Raw genomic sequence first — 20000 nt, forward strand, 5'->3', positions numbered from 1 at the left:
AAACGAGTTGAAGGTAGTAATTAATGTTTTTAAGAAATTAAATCTTATAAATCTTTTACAACTGCGTGAAGAGTAATCAAATACTTATTGCCCTATGTTCGTAAGTGAGAGCAGTGCAAATACAAGGAGTGAAGGGTTTAGAACAAAGACCAAGTGTTGTCACCGATGTCATTCAGAGGTAGACCTATAAGCTGACAGATTATCCTCCATAAGAGGCCGCCTGCTGCGTCTTTAATTTACCATCAAAATCAGACTCCACACCGTCCTTCCCACTACTATATCCCCCCGGTCTCGGAATAATATGCTCTTACGGCTGGCAGCGGAATTTACGACCTTTATTCGCAAATAAAAGTTCATACAGTTAATTTCACAAGATTTGTTATATACCATTGGATTCGGCATTTAATGCTCTTTCTTCCAAAGTATATATAAACACATTTACCTTAACTTATTTTTTCCTAAATCTTGCCGTTGTGGTGGACGGACACGATCCGAATGGAGCCGCAGTGAAGTGGTTAAAGGTCACTAAACGCGGGGTCACCAAAGCTGTGGAATTGGCGTCCACGACCCACATGTAATCGACCTTAGCTTGGGAGGGAGAGGGCGGGATGGAGACGCAGACACCCACTCCTACGTCTACGATCCCCACTCTAGATTCGTTTGAAATCTGGCAGAGGCGGAGAAGTCCATGTGATGAGAAGCGATCAAGAACAATAGTTTTAAATGGTGTAATCAAGAGGGTTAAATCAGTAATATAAAACCGTAAAATTATAAAAGTTAGTGCAAACTGAATGAGTACAGTTGCTTGAATAATGTCACCATAAACACAAAATATATATAAGAATATCTGTTTGGTAAGGATTTCCCCCTCCTCATTCAAAAAAAAAAAAAAGTTAATTAGCACCTATACAGAAAAGAGATAATCTTGATACGTAAAACAGACAGAAAGAGCAACATGAGCAACTATACCTGAAGGCGATGAAGCAACAAAAGTTGATCCAGAGGATTCATTAGGAGAGAGGTCAGCCAGACGCGCGTTCCAGCTTTGACCGCGTTCGGTAGCTGGATGGATTTGGCTTCCAGGGACAGCGCGTCCACGTCCACATTCGCGACAGATTCCACCGATGCTGTCAGCCTCTCGATTGGAGACCTGTTTGTTGGCTGATAGACAAAAAAGAATATTTAGTTTTATCACATTAGGAAAGCAGTTGAAGAAGGTTAAGGATAATACATTTGTGTCAGTTACTTGATCTTATAGGTTTTATATAATAAGAATGTTTGTTTCATGCTTCTAAATATGTGTTTCTTCACTGAAATTTGGAAAACTATTCTTTAATGAACATATATTTTCAAATGTTTACAGATCAGAAAATAAATATGATTTAGTAATAAAACTACCATGAGCTTATATCCAGACTGGATTACATACTACTACTACTACTACGAGAGAGAGAGAGAGAGAGAGAGAGAGAGAGAGAGAGAGAGAGAGAGAGAGAGAGAGAGAGAGAGAGAGATTACTCTTATCAGTAATGTGAGAATCAAAAGAAGTCCACTGAATTCCGAAATATATAGGAAAGAGGAGCGTAGCTTAAATACAAATCCCATAACTTGCAGACGCCCCCAGAATGAAAATCTCTGTTGACCAAGGCGAAGGTCGTTAGTAAATTTGGTGAAGTCCTCCTTCTTGGGATGTGATCTGATTCTTTTACAATCAACAAGCTCAAGGCTTCAGTGACATCCTGTCTCAGCTTTGCAAGAATGTCCATTATTCTTGGAAAAAAAAAAAATACTTTCAAGAGAAATAAGTCCCTAGGCCGGATATTCAGTCCGTAATGCGATCGTAGTTGAAAAGTTGTAGCTTGTCATTAAAAAATTGAATGGTCATTTGTTGCCGTATTAATTTTCTTTTATATTCGAGTATTCATTTAAGGGACCCTTGCTATAATACCTATGAAAAATATAATATTGGAATGCAATTAAATGTATTGCATCAATGAATTCTAATTCTATTTTAGAATGTTCAATTCAAAATGTATGATGAAAATAATGACATGGGTGTATGTTGATTATAAGCATAAGTTTCTATAATGGCCTGAAGAAGAACCCGTGAGATTTTAGCCCAGGTTTAATAAAATTCTGATGTTTCTCAAAGTGTCAATAATCATCATCATCATCATCATCACCTCTTCCTATGCCTATTGACGCAAAAGGCATCGGTTAGAGTTCACCGGTCGTGTCTCTTCAGCCTAACATTACTTGTCAATTCATTATCTCCGACTTCACGCTTCATAGTCCTCATCCATGTAGGCATGGGTCATCCAACTCATCTAGTGCCTTGTGGAGCTCAGTTAAATGTTTGTTGAAATAATGTTAATACCATTTAAAAAATTTATATCGTCATTTTTAATGAAACATTTTCCAGGAGTGGTTGCTGTGTATTCATTCACTTATCCAAATTTGCATTTTTTTTAAAATGCCAACGAAAAAACCTCAATAATACACTATATATGGATTAGAAATATCAGGATAAAAAGCTTAATCATTTTAATGTTGACAGCTTTTAGCATTCACAAAAATACGAATGAAAAGATATGGTGACAGAGTTCAAACTTTTCGAAATTAGTTTGCATTCATTAGCCCCCTTTCTACGAGATCAAAGTTGAATGAACTCTTATCGTGAAGTTTGCACATTTCCTATCAAATACAATGATGTCACAATTCAGATCTACTTCACTAATGTTATATCTTTAACTTTGATGACATTCGTAAATCAGAAAATCTAATATTTTATATAATGTACCGCATGAATGCGTGTATATATATATATATATATATATATATATATATATATATATATATATATATATATATATATATATATATATACATATATATATATATATATATATATATATATATATATATATATATATATATATACATATATATATATATATATATATATATATATTTATATATATATATGTATATATATATATATATATATATATATATATATATATATATATATATATATATATTCACTTTTATTAGTGTTTTCCATTTATACATATAAGCCATAAATACCTTTTGATATCGAATTCGCTATGCCCCGGGGTCACAGACCCAAAGGGGAATTAATCTCAGTTGCGAGTTGGTTCGGGTTTGAATCCTTGGCCTACCAGAAAGTATTATTATAAAGTCAATTCCCATTTGGGTCTCTGATCAAGATGTACATATATATAATACATAATATATATACATAGATATATAATACATATATATATATATATATATATATATATATATATATATATATATATATACAGTATATATATATATATATATATATATATATATATATATATATATACACATATATATATATATATATATATATATATATATATATAAAATATGTATATATATACATATATATATATATATATATATATATATATATATATATATATATATATATATATAAAATATATATATATATATATATATATATATATATATATTATATATATATACAGTATATATATATATATATATATATATATATATATATATATATATATATATATATATATATATATATATTTTCACGCAATATACTGTATGTATGTATGTACGTATACATATACATATATATATATATATATATATATATATATATATATATATATATATATATATATATATATATATATATATATATATATAATATTTTCTCACATTTAGATGTGTTTTTTTTTCATATATAAATATGTCGTATATTTTGATGCATTAATGTCAGGATTCTCTTACCGACCCAAGTATCAGAGCTCGATGTGGAGCAACTCAAAGAAAATAGCATCTGGCTGGCCGGGAATCGAACCCTAGTCCAGGATACTTGTATGACAGTGACAATACCATTTAGCCACGAAGAAATTTAAACGTTAATGACTATTTTTCTGTACATATACCTATCGAATTTAGGATTTTTGTACTTAAAATTTAAATCATCCCATCTTCACCATCGTAGCTAATTAGCATATTTTACTTGGCATTCGATTAATGGTAAATTTTTGCACATTTAGACGTGTTTTTTTTTATATTCAAATAAGCCATATATCTTAATACATTAAGTTTGGATTATCTTATCAACCTTGGGATCAGAGCCCCAGGCGGAACCACTCAAACACATTAGCATTTGTATAAGTGATTATGAATGGTTAATGATGTACATAAAATGTTTCAGATTATATTAGGTAAGGATTCATTTTAGTTGTCTCTTGATAAGGTATTATTAACTTTACATTGTTAAAATCGTTCAATTTTCAGAAAAATTCAGTGCCCATCTTTCCACTTTTCTTAAATTGTGTATTGTGATAATTTACTTCGATTTATCGAAAAGTGATGTTGGTCTGTTCCTAAGAACGGAGTTACATAATTACTTTCAGGTTATAAGAAAACATTCAAGAAATTTTTTTCTTTTAATGACTTTAAAATACAGTCTAGTTATAAACTCTAATACTTTTTTAGTACAATAATAACGATGAAGTTATTGTTTTTACATATCTTAATATATATATATATATATATATATATATATATATATATATATATATATATATATATATATATATATATATATATATATATATATATATATATATATAAAATCATAATCACCTAACTATATTGTTCGACATCCTTTATATATGATAAAAACTTATTTGCGTAAAGCTTATCACAAATTGGAAAAATATAATTTATATATAGTCTAAAGGATAAATATTCTACGAACTATTTTAAAAGAATCATAACCCTGAGTAAATTTAGACAACCTAAGGAAAAGAGAGTAGGTAATGAAGAGCAAGGGGACTGCAGATTACTTGACTAAATTAATGAATATTTCGTATGTAAACAAGGAAACAAGAACAAAATAAAATATGAAAAGAGAGCGAAATCAAAATAAATCAAACGTATTCTACCTGATCTGGCGAGATGAGTTCTATTGGCGTATGAGTCGTGATTGTGATTGGAACGGCGCAGTTGACGATATCCCGACTGTAACTGGCAACACTAACTGTCACATTGGCTGGCACATCCACTTGCTTGTGAAACGGATCACTTACCAAAAACTGCAGCAAGTACCTGTGTTGATGAGTGGGAATATCATGTGTAAGCTTAAATCTATGATAGACATTTCCAATTACCTACAACAACCATTCAAATGACGGATTAGCTTAAGAATTATTACATACTTTCTCGTTAATCAGTGGACTCTTACCTATAAAATATAGCTATATTTATCTTTTATACTTTTAAATGTGGTTTTTCAATTCTAAACTATATATATATATATATATATATATATATATATATATATATATATATATATATATATATATATATATATATATATATATAAATATTTATGTATATATATATATAAATATATATATATATATATATATATATATATATATATATATATATATATATATATATATATATATATCATAAGTCCTTACGTACATAAATACATTCATACGTGGTATATAAATACTTATATACGTGTTAAAAGTATTTAACATATAACACTTTTATGCAAGCATTTATAGCTAAAACCTTAACGGCTACTTCCGACATTCACCCCAAAAGGAATATAATCACATTGGAATTAGTTTTTCATATCCATTGGGCAAATAAATGAGAACCTACTATCAATACACTATAATTTTCTATTTACAATGACAGCGTAAATATAGAAAACACATATGTTTATTGTATAGGACGAGAATAATTTATATTCTACATCATAAGTAAATATTTGAACTGGATATATTAACTTATAGATTGACATATCTGAATCTTTGTATGTGTTCAGATTATCTGCAATTATATCTATTGGCTGACAAATGCAGAATTTAATGTGTGATTACAATTCACAATCATAATGTTTTTCTTTATGGATATGAAAGTCATACAATTGATTAATTTTTTTTTATTTGATAATTTTATTTTGCTATTTAGGCCTTCGTTGTGTATGTATGAATAAATACTATCCAATTTGTAATTTAAATTTCAAATTTAGAATAATGTCAAATCATTTCTTTTCTTGTACGGAACATGCTAACCGTATCTATCTATCTATCTATCTATCTATCTATCTATCTATCTTTTTTTATCTATCTATCTATCTATATATCTATCTATCTATAAATTATATCAATATTCAAATTAAAACAGGAAATATAATATAAAAAATGGTCACTGTTTGCAAATAGACTTATGAAAGCTAAAGGAGTTCAGTAAAGGTCATGCAATTAAAATGTTGGAACATTTTAGCGATTCAGCTTAGCGTTGGGGCACTTGCGGAGACATATCGACCTTAATCTTCATTCTTATGTGCAAATGCCTCTCCAGCCAGGTCGTATTAAAGGCAAATGAAGGAAGACTAATGAATGCCGATACGTGGTAGGATTTTGTTGCTGATCAGGTATTGATTTCTGTATTGCATTGATAAAATTGAAACTTAATCAGGCAATGTTAGTGATAGATGTAAGACCCATGAATAGAACACTCTGAGAGTGCAGACCTCCTCCATGGCAGCTTATTTCTTGAAACCAACCAGCGTTTCTTGGAATCAATTTAGAGACAGTAGGCGTATGTGTTACAACCTTGTGCGATCTTGAGGTTAAGGTTATGGTTAACTCGGTCAACTTATTGCTCGACCTTGACCTTTACCTTTGACCTAGGACTTTCAAAATCAAATCACTTCCACGTCTTAACATAACAATTCATCACTGAACTTTTCACTACTCTATTAGTAAAATTGTGGCCAGGAAATTGTTCACAAACAAACAAACAGATAATCGGACAAACGGACAAACAGGGGCGAAAACATAACCTCCTCCCAGCTTCGTTGTCCGAAGCTTGGAGAATAAAGTTTGATGCATAAACTAATAATTTTACGATAATTATACAAATTTGATTTCACTCCACATCGTTATTACATGAATCATTAAGAAGGATTCGTCGTTATTCGTTTTAGGTAAGGTTTCTCCAACAACGACCAACGCGTAATGACTAAAATGGAAGCCAAACTTTTTACTTGAAAATATATATTCAAGCTATATTCCGGTAAAATATAGATTACTCATGTATTTCCATTAATCATGATTTTGTGTGTACCAACGTACACGTGTAAAGAGAATTAAATCTCCCTTACTTACATTCCATCGGTGGTGTTAGCTTGCATGGAGAGGCGACCCGTATTTTCCTCCAAAGAGAACATGTTATGACTATTTCGGCTCTTCCACGACCAGATCTTTTGACCTCCGTCCCAGTCATCTGGGTCGTCGACGTAGACCCGGCCAATCAGCATCATTCCATTTCCACCCTAATCATTGGGAATTAAATAGTCAATTTATTAGACTGGTGGTTCTCTCTCTCTCTCTCTCTCTCTCTCTCTCTCTCTCTCTCTCTCTCTCTCTCTCTCTCTCTCTCTCTCTCTCTTTTAAAGCCTATAAATTATGCGTGCTGAAATAGCGATAGGCCTCTGCAAATAATGTGGTGATCATAAGAATCGTTGAATAGTCTCCATTTCTTTAATTGATAATCCTTTACTTGCCTTTACCGACCATCATAAATAATGTTTCCATTATATCCCAAAGCGGTTTTAGAACTGATATCGCCTTTCAAAGATAACTTCAAGTGATGTCTACATTATTCATTTAGCCTTTGGTGCTACGAGGAAGTACAATTTATATACACCTTAGTATATTTTTCCATGTATCAATTTCTTACTTTAGTGTAACCTTTTTACTTTTTTTAATTACTTAAATTCCAAGACCAAAGGCTTTTGAGTAAAATTGTACATATTCTGCATTAGACAGCGGTTTATACAAATAAAAAACAAATTACAAGAATGTTTATAAAGACTATACTTTTATTTACAATGGTTTATTGCAGAAGCTTTAAGTTACCCTTAAATCCAAAACATGAGACTATATAATGACATTTTATTACCCAAATACATATACGTTTAGGATATTAGATCTATTCCTTCATATTCCTAACGATAACCATATATAATAAACCGACAAATACAGCATGAACTAATTCCCTTAAATTTATATATTTCTTTTAAGTATTCTCTGCGATTATGCTTATCTAAGCATTGGTTATAAGGAACGATTGTTTTTTTATGTCTATATATATATGAAACAATAGGAAATTATTTTATTTATCGCATATTATTAAAAAAAAATCAATAGCTAGAGGTTACTTCCTATGACGTAAACTAACTTGATATCAATGAAAAATATGTCGAAAGGATATAGAAGTTGAAAGCATCATTCTTGATGTAATAAATGTTTTATCTTCATATGTTTCTAAACAACTATGATAAAGCTCCTAATATTAAACTTAGTGTGATTTACATAAGAGGAATTTTCGTGAGTTTAAAATCTAAATCCAAACTTTTTTATTCGCTAGTCTTAATAATGATTAAGAACATTACTCATAAGGTGTTACTTACAATGAACTTCTTCACTGATTACTTTTGAAGCCCAAAAGTGATTAAGAACATTACTTATAAGGTGTTACTTTCAATGAACTTTTTCCCAGTGATTACTTTTGAAGCCCAAAAGTGATTAAGAACATTACTCATAAGGTGTTATACAATGAACTTCTACACAGTGATTACTTTTGAAGCCGAAAAGTGATTAAGGACATTGCTTATAAGGGGTTACTTACAATGAACTTCTTCACAGTAATTACTTTGAAGCCCAGAAGTGATTAAGAATATTACTCATAAGGTGTTACTTACAATGAACTTCTTCATAGTGATTACTTTTGAAGCCCAAAAGTAATCAAGAACATGACTCATAAGGTGTTACTTTCAATGAACTTTTTCCCAATAATTACTTTTGAAGCCCAAAAGTGATTAAGAACATTACTCATAAGGTGTTACTTACAAAGAACTTCTTCATAGTGACTACTTTTGAAGCCCAAAAATGATTAAGGACATCACCTATAAGGTGTTACTTACAATGAACTTCTTCACAGTAATTACTTTTGAAGCCCAAAAGTGATTAAGAATATTACTCATAAGGTGTTACTTACAATGAACTTTTTCACAGTGATGATTTTTGAAGCCGGTCCCATGGGATTGTCATTGACGTCGCTAACTGTGACGGTAATTGTCGCGGTGGTAGTTAGGCCCTTAGCATCTGCCATCACGAGAGGACGAGTCGCAAAGGCGAATCCTCTCGGTCGAGAGGTTTCAGAGAAGTCACCACTACTGTACCGCCACTTTCGTGACCTCCTAAAAGGGATTAACCGGAAAAACATTATTATTATTATTATTATTATTATTATTATTATTATTGTTATTATTATTATTATTATTATTATTATTATTATTATTATTATTATTATTAGAAAAGTGCCAACGCATCCCTGCTTGTCATAAGAGGTGACTAAAGGGGACAGGACGAGAGGGCTGGGAACCCCCTCTTCTGTATTATATACTCCTGTGAATCATCCAAGAGGTGGAGCTGGGGGAAGAGTGGCTGCTTCCTGCACTCTAGTTTTGGGGTGTCTGAATGTACGTGGATGTAGTACGATAGAGAGTAGAAGATGTGACATTGGAAGTATGTTTAGGAATAGAAGGATAGATATAATGGCTTCGTGTGAGACAAAGTTAAAAGTGAATGGTGAAGTGATTGGTAGAGTGCCTGAGATTGAAAGGGGAGGAGCAAGAGAGGGTGTGGCTTTATTGCTGAGTGAATGGATGACAGGTAAAGTAGTAGAATGGAAGGATATATCATCTAGGTTAATGTGACTAAGGGGTACCTTGGGTAGGGAATGTTGGGCATTTGTTAGTGCGTATGGGCCAGGTTGTGAGAAAAGTGAAGAGGAGCGGAATGAGTTCTGGAATGAATTAACTGGGTGTGTAGAAGAACTGGGTAGAAGGAATTATATAATTATCATGGGTGACTTAAGTGCTAGAGTGGGCGCTGAAGAGGTAGGTATCATTAGGAAGTATGGCATACCAGGTGAAAATGAGAGGGGGGGGGGGGAGACTGGTAGATATGTGTGTTGAGCAAGAGATGGTATTAAGTTCTAGCTTTTTCAAAAAGAAAGATAAAAACAAGTATACATGGGTAAGAGTGGCAAATGGAAGAGTGGTAGAAAGGGCTTTAATGGATTATGTGTTGATAACTAGAAGAATGTTTAGAAGATTGAAAGACACGCACGTGTTTAGGGGTATGGCTAACGGTATGACTGATCATTTTTTTGGTGGAAAGAAAACTAATTGTAGCAAAAGAGTGGGGGAATAGAGTGGGAGAGGTAAAAGGGAGCTAGTGAGGGTTGAAGAGTTAATAAAACCTTAGGTAAAAAGTGAATTTCATGAAATATTGAAAATGGCATATGACAGAGGGAAAGTGAGAGAAACTGGTAATTCAGAGGAGTAGTGGAAGTTATTAAAAGAAAATTTTGTTGGGATTGCAAGTGATGTGTGTGGCAAGAAGACTGTTGGGGGCATCATGAGGAAGGGTAGTGAATGATGGAATAAAGGAGTGAAGGTAAAAGTGGAAGAGAAAAAGATGGCCTTTGAAGAATGGCTGCAGAGTAATTGTGTAGAGAAGTATGAAAGATATAGAGATAGAAATGTGGAAGTAATAGGTAAGATAACTGAAGCAAAGAGGGTGGGTGACCTGAGGTGGGGTTAGGGATTGGGTCGTTCATATGAAGAGAATAAGAAAAAGTTTTGGAAAGAAGTGAAGAGAGTAAGGAAGGCTGGTTCAAGAATTGAAGAGACAGTGAAAGATGGAAATGGAAGGTTGTCAAAAGGAGAGGAGGCAAGAAAAAGGTTGGCAGAATATTTTGAAAGTTTACTGAATGTTGAGGATAATAGGGAGACAGATATAATTGCTGTTGCAGGTGTTGCGGTGTCAGTGATGGGAGAAGAGAATGAGAGAGAGAGATTACAATAGAGGAAGTGAGGAGAGCACTAGATGAAACAAGAGTAGGAAAAGCACCTGGTATGGATGGTGTGAGAACTAAGTTGTTAAAGGAAGGGGATGTGACTGTACTAGAATGGTTGTTGAGATTGTTTAATATGTGTTTTGTGTTGTTACTGGTGCCAGTAGATTGGGTTTGTGCGTATATTGTACCACTATATAAGGGTAAGGGAGATGTGCATGAGTGTTGTAATTCAAGGGGGTATTAGTTTGTTGAGTGTGGTTGGAAAAGTGTATGGTAGAGTACTGATTAATAGGATCAAGGATAAAACAGAGAATGCAATCTTAGAAGTAGAGGGTGATTTTTGGAGAGGTAGGGGATGTATGAATCAGATTTTTACAATTAGGCAGATATGCGAGAAATGTTTAGTAAAAGGTAAGGAGGTGTATGTTACGTTTATGGATCTGGAGAGAGTGCATGGTAGAGTTGATAGGGAAGCGATGTGTAATGTGTCAAGGTTATATGGAATTAGTGGAAGGTTGTTGCAAGCAGTGAAAAGTTTTTACAACGGTAGTAGAGCGTGTGTTATGATAGGAAATGAAGTGAGTGATTGGTTTCCAGTGAGAGTGGGGCTGAGACAGGGATGTGTGATGTCGCCGTGGTTGTTTAACTTGTATGTTGATGGAGTGGTGAGAGAGGTGAATGCTTGAGTGTTTGGACGAGGATTGAAACTAAAAGACGAGAATGATCATAAATAGGAGGTAAATTAGTTGCTGTTCGCAGATGATACTGTACTGGTTGCAGACTCAGAAGAGAAGCTTGGCAGATTAGTGACAGAATTTGGAAGGGTTTGTAAGAGTTAATATGGGTAAGAGTATGGTTATGAAATGTACGAGAAGGTAAGGAGGTGAGAGGCTGAATGTCATGTTGAATGGAGAGGTACTTGAAGAAGTAGATCGGTTTAAGTACTTGGGGTCTGTTGTTGCAGCAAAAGGTGGAGTGGAAGCACATGTATGTCAGAGAGTAAATGAAGGATGCAAAGTGTTGTGGGCAGTGAAGGGAGTGGTAAAGAATAGAGGGTTAGGCATGAATGTAAAGAGAGTTCTGTATAAGAAAGTGATTGTACCAACTATAATTTATGGATCAGAGTTGTGGGGAATGAAAGTGACGGTAAGACAGAAATTGAATGTGTTTGAGATGAAGTTTCTGGGGAGTATGGCTGGTGTATCTCGAGTAAACAGGGTTAGGAACGAAGTAGTGAGGGTGAGAACGGGTGTATCAAATGATTTAGCAGCTAGACTGGATATGAATGTGTTGAGGTGGTTTGGTCATGTTGATAGACTAGAAAATGATTGTCTGCTAAAGAAGGTGACGAATTCAAGAGTTGATGGGAGAAGTACAAGAGGAAGGCCAAGCTTTGAGTGGATGGATGAAGTGAAGAAAGCTCTAGGTGATAGGAGGATAGATGTGAGAGAGGCAACAAAACATGCTAGAAATAGGAATGTGTGGCGAGCGATGGTGATGCAGTTCCGGTAGGCCCTGCATCTTCCTCTGGTCACCAAGGGTGATCGCGGAGGTAGCAGCAGTTGGAGATTCAGCTTATGAAGCTTCATCTGTGGTGGATAATGGGGGAGGGTTGGCCGTGGCACCCTAGCAGTACCAGCAGAACTCAGTCGAGTCCCTCGTCATGCTGGGAGGAGCGTAGTGAGGAAAAGTCCCCTTTTATTCAATTGTTTTATGTCGTCTACCCCCAAAAATTGGCGGAAGTGCCTTGGTATATGGATATATAATTATTATTATTATTATTACTATTATTATTATTATTATTATTATTATTATTGGTTTTGTTGTTGTTGCTGTTGTTGCTGCTGTTGTTGTTGTTGTTGTTGTTGTTATTATTATCATCATCATCCTTATTATTATTACTATTATTATTATCATTATTATTATTATTATTATTATTATTATTATTATTATTGTTTCTGTTATCATTTCAATTTATTATTATTATTATTATTATTATTATTATTATTATTATTATTATTATTATTGATATTATTACTATTGTTTTTATTATTACTGTTATTGTTGTTATTAGGTAAGCTACAACCCTAGTTGGAAAAGCAGGATGTTATAAGCCAGAGGGCTCCAACAGAGAAAATAGCCCAGTGAGGAAAAGGAATCAGGAAATAAATAAACTACAAGAGAAGTAATGAACTATTAAAATAACATATTCTAAGAACAGTAGCAACATTTAAATAGATATTTCATAAATAAACTAAAAAGAGAGACTTATGTCAGCCTGTTCAACATTAAATCATTCGCTGGAATGAAATTTCTAGAATACTGTCTGTTATTGTGCCTCATGATGGAGAAGTCCTGACTTTTAGACTTAACTGCACACCTAGTATTACGAACAGGGTGGTACTGTCTGGGTAGATCCGAATGCAAATAATGGCCAGAATTAGGAAAAAAAAAACATATGCATAATGTATAACGAACTAACAGAACAGAGGTTCCAAAGATCAATATCCAGATCAGAAATAAGAAAGTTAATAGGACATAAGTTCCTCTCTAAATTATCTGATTCACTTGGTGCAATAATTTTTCATTTGGTAAGTAATATACTTATCAAGGGATATTTCAGCAGCGAGAAATTGGGATAATTATTTGTTTTTATTTTCCCTTATGAAAATTATGCAAATAATCACCAGTTATTGAAATATGCGATCAAAAAATATCCATAGCTAAAGTGTGATTCTGCCATAAATAATCAAATCTATTTTCTTATATTAAAGGAATATTGCCCATAAACATTCGAACTTCAGTATTATTATTATTATTATTATTATTATTATTATTATTATTATTATTATTAGTGTTGTTGTTGTTGTTTTGGTGGTTTTTGTTATTATTATTATTATTATTATCATTATTATTATTATTATTATTAGTGTTGTTGTTGTTGTTGTTGTTGTTTTTATTATTATTATTATTATTATTATTATTATTATTATTATTATTATTATTATTACTTAATAGGCTACATCCCTAGTTGGAAAAGCCAGATGCTATAAGCCCAAGAGCTCCAACAGGGAAAATAGCCCAGGGAAAAAATGAAATATTGAAACATAGAATAGTGTGCTGAGCCAATCAAATATATTCTTTTTGGAAATTTTACCAAATTGATATAGCATTTATAAGAGTAGTATTAGAAGCAAATAAACATCAGTTATAACTACAAGTATAAGAAAAGAAAATGATTTTAAACTTGCTATTTTTGCTACAGTCACTATAAGTATTTTTTGTTATTTCATTCAGTATGTGCATTATTATTTTTTTTTCTTGGTTGCGATTTTTATAGGTACTCATATACAAAATGATTTCTTGTGTGCTGAAAATATACTACTTCAAACTACCAAAATAAGAAACTGACATTAATCTATACATAACAACAACACGATCATGTTTTCAAGACATACCATATATACTTGTGTAACCAAAACAACTTACTATTATTTAATTCAACTGCAAAGGCTTCTTTGATATCTTTTGGTGCATTTTTGTCGAGACTGACAGCAAATGGCGGCCCGTGCCCCAAGTTCCAGTCATCCTCATCATCAAGCTCCAAGCTAGCGACATGCAACGGGCCTTTGCTATTCTCAGGAACGAATAAGGCGTCAGGATTGGCCACACGAGGAGGATTGTCATTAATATCAGTGACTGTGATGAGCACAGAAGAGGTGGCAGTCAGAGGAGGCTGCCCTTCATCCACAGCTAAGATCCTCACAAGGTGGAGTGCTGACGTCTCACGATCCAGAGGTCACCTCAGTCGCACCACGCCCTTGTTGTCCACTGCAAACTGACGGCCAGGGTCGCTGCTGGTGTCTACCGTGTAGTGAATGTTACCTGCGAGTCCCTTCGAAATGTAGAAGAATCAGGCATTCGCAGGTGTCAAGGCAAAACAGGATGACACAGCGATATGCAGTAACATTACCAGTTCAGATTCAGGAAACCAAAGACTTCATTTGGTTAAGAACATTTATGCTTTCTTGAGTTGAGATTTCTATATGATGTTTCAGATACATAGGTATTTGTAAGTAGTAGTAAATACTAAAGTTTTCTCTTAAATAAGTATCTATGATCATGAAATCAAAACGAAATATAAACTAACACACACACACATATATGACAGTTTGGGCAATTTGTGGAAAATTATATTTTAAGTGTGATTACCGCTCAGCATGATAGGAAAGATATATATATATATATATATATATATATATATATATATATATATATATATATATATATATATATATATATATATATATAATATATATATATATATATATATATATATATATATATATATATATATATATGTGTGTGTATATATATAAATATATATATATATATATATATATATATATATATATATATATATATATATATATATATATATATATATATATTTATACTGTATATACACTCACACACACACACACACACATATATATATATATATATATATATATATATATATATATAATATATATATAATGTATATATATTCTTTCCTGGCATGCTGAGCGCCAATCACTCGGAAAGCACAATTTTCCACAAATTGACCAAACTGGCGTACTCGATCCGTCAAAGAGTACATCTAGATAATTAGATATGTAAATAATGTTCAATGAAAATGCAGAAAGACAACAAAATAAGATATATGGTCGAACCTCTAGGGAATGTTAATGAATATATGTACTTAACGTAGACATTAAGGGTTTCTCCGAAAATTAAAGAAGGATAAACATGGGATACAGATTTTTTTTTTCAGACAAAAGGAGATTATGAAATGTGAAAAGAAAAGTATTTAATCAAATGTCTGTAACGTTACTAACTTTTGCATCAGAATCTTGGAGCCTTACTATAGCAATTTAAAACTCAAGGAGGTATGGAAAGAATAATTATGGGAGTAACACTATGAGACAGAAAAAGGGAAACATGGTCTTTTTATTTATTGTTTGAATTTTCAAAGGAATAAAACCACACACCATTATGCTCTCTCTCTCCCTCTCTCTCTCTCTCTCTCTCTCTCTCTCTCTCTCTCTCTCTCTCTCAATTAATTGCCCCCTCTCTTGCTCTATGTACTCTAAAATATCAGTTGATTCATCTATAATTATCTAAAACCATCAGATACATAGATTACGTACAAATAGCTGTAAAAGCTTTTAGAGCTTTGCATACGCCTTCATTGCTCACATCAAATGACCAACACCAGGAAAATCAAATCTACCCATTCAATCCTTACCTTGTCTGCATCGGAAGCCGACAGTGTGGTCAGAGACAAGCCCGCTGGTGTGTCTTCCGATAGAGTGAGGTTGATGTAGCGGGTCGTAAAGCGAGGTGGGTTGTTGTTGTCGTCCACGACTTCTACGACCACCCATGTTTCTGCTCGGTGGGAGTCGTCGTCCCAGCCTTTTTCACCCTATTTTTGAGTTAAATGAAGAGGAATTACTTGTGTTTGAAGGCAATTGAACGGAAGTATTTTACATTCCTGCATTTACGTACAGAAATAAGAAAAAATTAATACATGAATACATATGAGTTTATAAGGTTATATATACACACGTATATATATATATATATATATATATATATATATATATATATATATATATATATATATATATATATATATATATATATATATATATATATATATATATATATATACAGGGGCGTAACTAGGTGAGAATGGGCCCGTGGCATTTTCTTACAGTGGGCCCCCATTACTTAAATAGATAAAATATTATATATATATATATATATATATATATATATATATATATATATATATATATATATATATATATATATATATATATATAATGGGAGAGAGAGTAGAGAGGTTTATTTGATATATCGTAGAACTGGTAGGCATAAGAAATTGAAATATATTATGCAGGCATTGAAATATAATTACGAATTGTTAATACATACATAGCTTAGAAAAAATCATCTAAATTATATATTCTCAATAATGAATCAGATGAATACCCTTATGTAGGCCTATGCGGCCGTTACATTATTACATAATTTCGATACCTATAAAATTAAAATAAACACAACTTGGTCCAAAATATTTATACCATCATTAAATAAACAAATATACCTTATACCTTCTAGAATTCTTTCTTCCCTGCTTTGATCTCTGCAAATCTGTCAATGACTTTACGTAAGTTCAATTTACGCGCAGTTCCTTGTTCAATTGATAGAAGAGCTAGTCCTTCTAATCTTTCCTGTGCCATTGTACTTCGTAAATAGTTTATAACAAGCTTTAGTTTGGAGAATGAACGCTCTCCACTTGCAGTTGTGACTGGAACAGTTGAAAACAATAGCATTGCAGTGCAAACCTCAGGAAAACTGGCTGAAATAGAATGATTTTCTATGATCAACATATTAGCAAGGTCCTTAATACTAGAAACTTTGCTTATTTCTCCCTTCAGAGCAGATCTCATGCTGAGAATTTCCTGTGTGAATGTTTCTGACACATCGTTGTGGTATTTTTTCACAAAACTAGATGCTTTTTCGTACAGCGCTGAGTCAGATAAATTTTGCAATGAGATTGGTTCCAACACTGAGAATGATGAGACAACATCATGCAAGCCAGTAAAACGGAAGTTCAACCGAGTTGTGATGATGTCCAGAGTACGATAGTAAACAGTTACTCTACACAAACTCTGGATCTTCTAATCTTTGGTCTTCACAAAGCTCTCCAAAATGTCTTTTTACGGTACGAAGTCTCTTTTTCTCAAATTCTGGTCTGATTGACCACTTCTGGGCTATATCTGTTGCTTCTTTCTTCACATCCTCAAACTGATTTCTAAATCTGCACATATCATCCATGCAAACCTTTGAGGTCTGCTGCCTTGGCAAGATCAACTGCTTTTGATTTCAACATTTTTTATACTAAATTTATTGACTGTAAGATTTTGGACTGAAACGACAAAAGGAATACAAAATTAAAATTTTCAAGACATTTCTTTAGTGTAGTGGCTTCATTGCTTTCGTCTGCCTTAGAGCTGCATAATATTATTTGTGCTAGAGCTTTCTGCACATAACAGAATCGAACTTTGAGAGCAAATACTGCATCATAACGTCCAGCCCATCTAGTTGGGTTTAACTTTTTAATAGTTACCCCTTTGTGAGTGCCTGATTCAGAAATTAAGCTAGATAATATGTCCCATCTCTTGATACTTAATCCCAAAAACACATAGACTCTTTGAACAATATCATAAAACTGCGCCATTTCTGTCACTTCCTTAACAGCATCATTAATCACCAAATTTAAATTATGAGCAGCATAATGAACATAAACTGCACTGGGTTCAACATCAATTGTTTTTTTCTGCACACCTTTGTATATCCCCCTCATGTTACTAGCTCCTTCATATCCTTGGCCACGACACCTTGAAATAGAAAGTCCTCTTTGTTTAATTATTTGCAAAAAAATTTCTGATAGTGCAGCTCCACTTTGGCCCTCAACCTTATGAAACCCTAAAAAACTCATTAATTTGTAGGGCTTTTGGCTTTCCATTATCATCATATTCTATGCTACAGTAACGGTATATTTCACACATCTGATCAATTTTGGAAATATCCTGTGTTGTATCTAACATTATGCTATAAAATGGAGCTGCTTTAATGGCATAAGTAAGTTCTTTTTCAGTTTCCTTTGAAAGCAACTAAATGAGTTCATTTTGTATCATTGGGCTCATATACTTTGTTTTACCTTTAGTTTTACTGATTAATTCTGAAAGAACTGGATCATATTTAGAAAGCAACTCAATGATGCAAATGAAATTTCCACGTTTCCTTTCATCCTCATCATAACCACCTTCATCTTTTGCTTGTGTTCCTTCTTTGTGTCCACGAAATGGCAAATTGCACATAGGTAATGTAAGAGTTACATTTAATAATCTGTCCAAAACCTGACGCCAGTATTTTTTCTCCTTTTGAAGATTACCTTCCAATGCTTCACTCAAAGTTCCATGCAAACGCCATTGTTCATACACTAGGCATGAATTATAGTGAATTTGGGATGTTTAGTGCCTCTTCATACCCTCACCTGTGTGTTTCCAGTCACAATAGCCATCAATCCCTGTTTCTTGAAATCTACTCGCTCCTCGATTAGCAAACAACCAACAAGTCTCATAATAAGCCTTATCAAGAAAGACTGAATAGCATAACCACGACCTCTCTATTTTCACACCTGATTTGGACACTGCATGATAATATTTTTCAGAGAAAGACCGACCTTCTGCATCCTTTTCGCAAGGGCCATTGGGCTTGCAATGTCCATTTGTAATGATAAATCGTTATTTTTTGGTCATTCAAGTTTTGTTCCATAAAATATCCTCGGTCTGTAGGCCACAACGATGTTATTGTGTCAAATGAGAGCTCAGGCACATTGTCTTTTAAGGTACTAGGTTTACACTCATCTTCACAGGTATTGCCTAAAATAGTGTCAGAAGCTGGGTCAGAATCAGGCTTGCCAACTTCGTCTAATTTCTTTTTACCTGTATCAGTTGCTGTGTTTGTTTCAACTAAACTAGTACTAGTAGTAGGCATTTCCACACTAGTGACACTACTATTTGTATTTTCTCCAATAGCTTCACAACTGTCATTGTCCTTTGCATTTTCGTTAATCACTTCTACTGTTGGGGAAAAGAAACCACTAATTTTTGGAAGCTTTGATGCCTTAATTTCATTTTCTTTTTTCTTTTTCCGCTTTTCACTGCCACTAAGATGTTTTTTGGGAGGCATGATATATCCGATTCACTGTAAATAAAATCAATTATTAATTGAAAAAATTATACTCTGTTATCATCTGATATACAAAAGTTCTATTGTTTTTTTTTTTATGGTGTTTTTACATTGCATGGAACCAGTGGTTATTCAGCAACGGGACCAACAGCTTTACGTGACTTCCAAACCACGTCGAGAGTGAACTTGTATCACCTGAA

At 33.0% G+C, this 20000-nt stretch overlaps 1 pseudogene; it reads right to left on the reverse strand.

Moving 5' to 3' along the window:
* The window catches only part of LOC137657555 (putative neural-cadherin 2), a 121711-nt pseudogene that overhangs the window by 58873 nt on the left and 42838 nt on the right, over nucleotides 1–20000 (reverse strand).

This window comes from Palaemon carinicauda, chromosome 18, assembly GCF_036898095.1.
Source record: "Palaemon carinicauda isolate YSFRI2023 chromosome 18, ASM3689809v2, whole genome shotgun sequence".
NCBI lineage: Eukaryota > Metazoa > Arthropoda > Malacostraca > Decapoda > Palaemonidae > Palaemon > Palaemon carinicauda.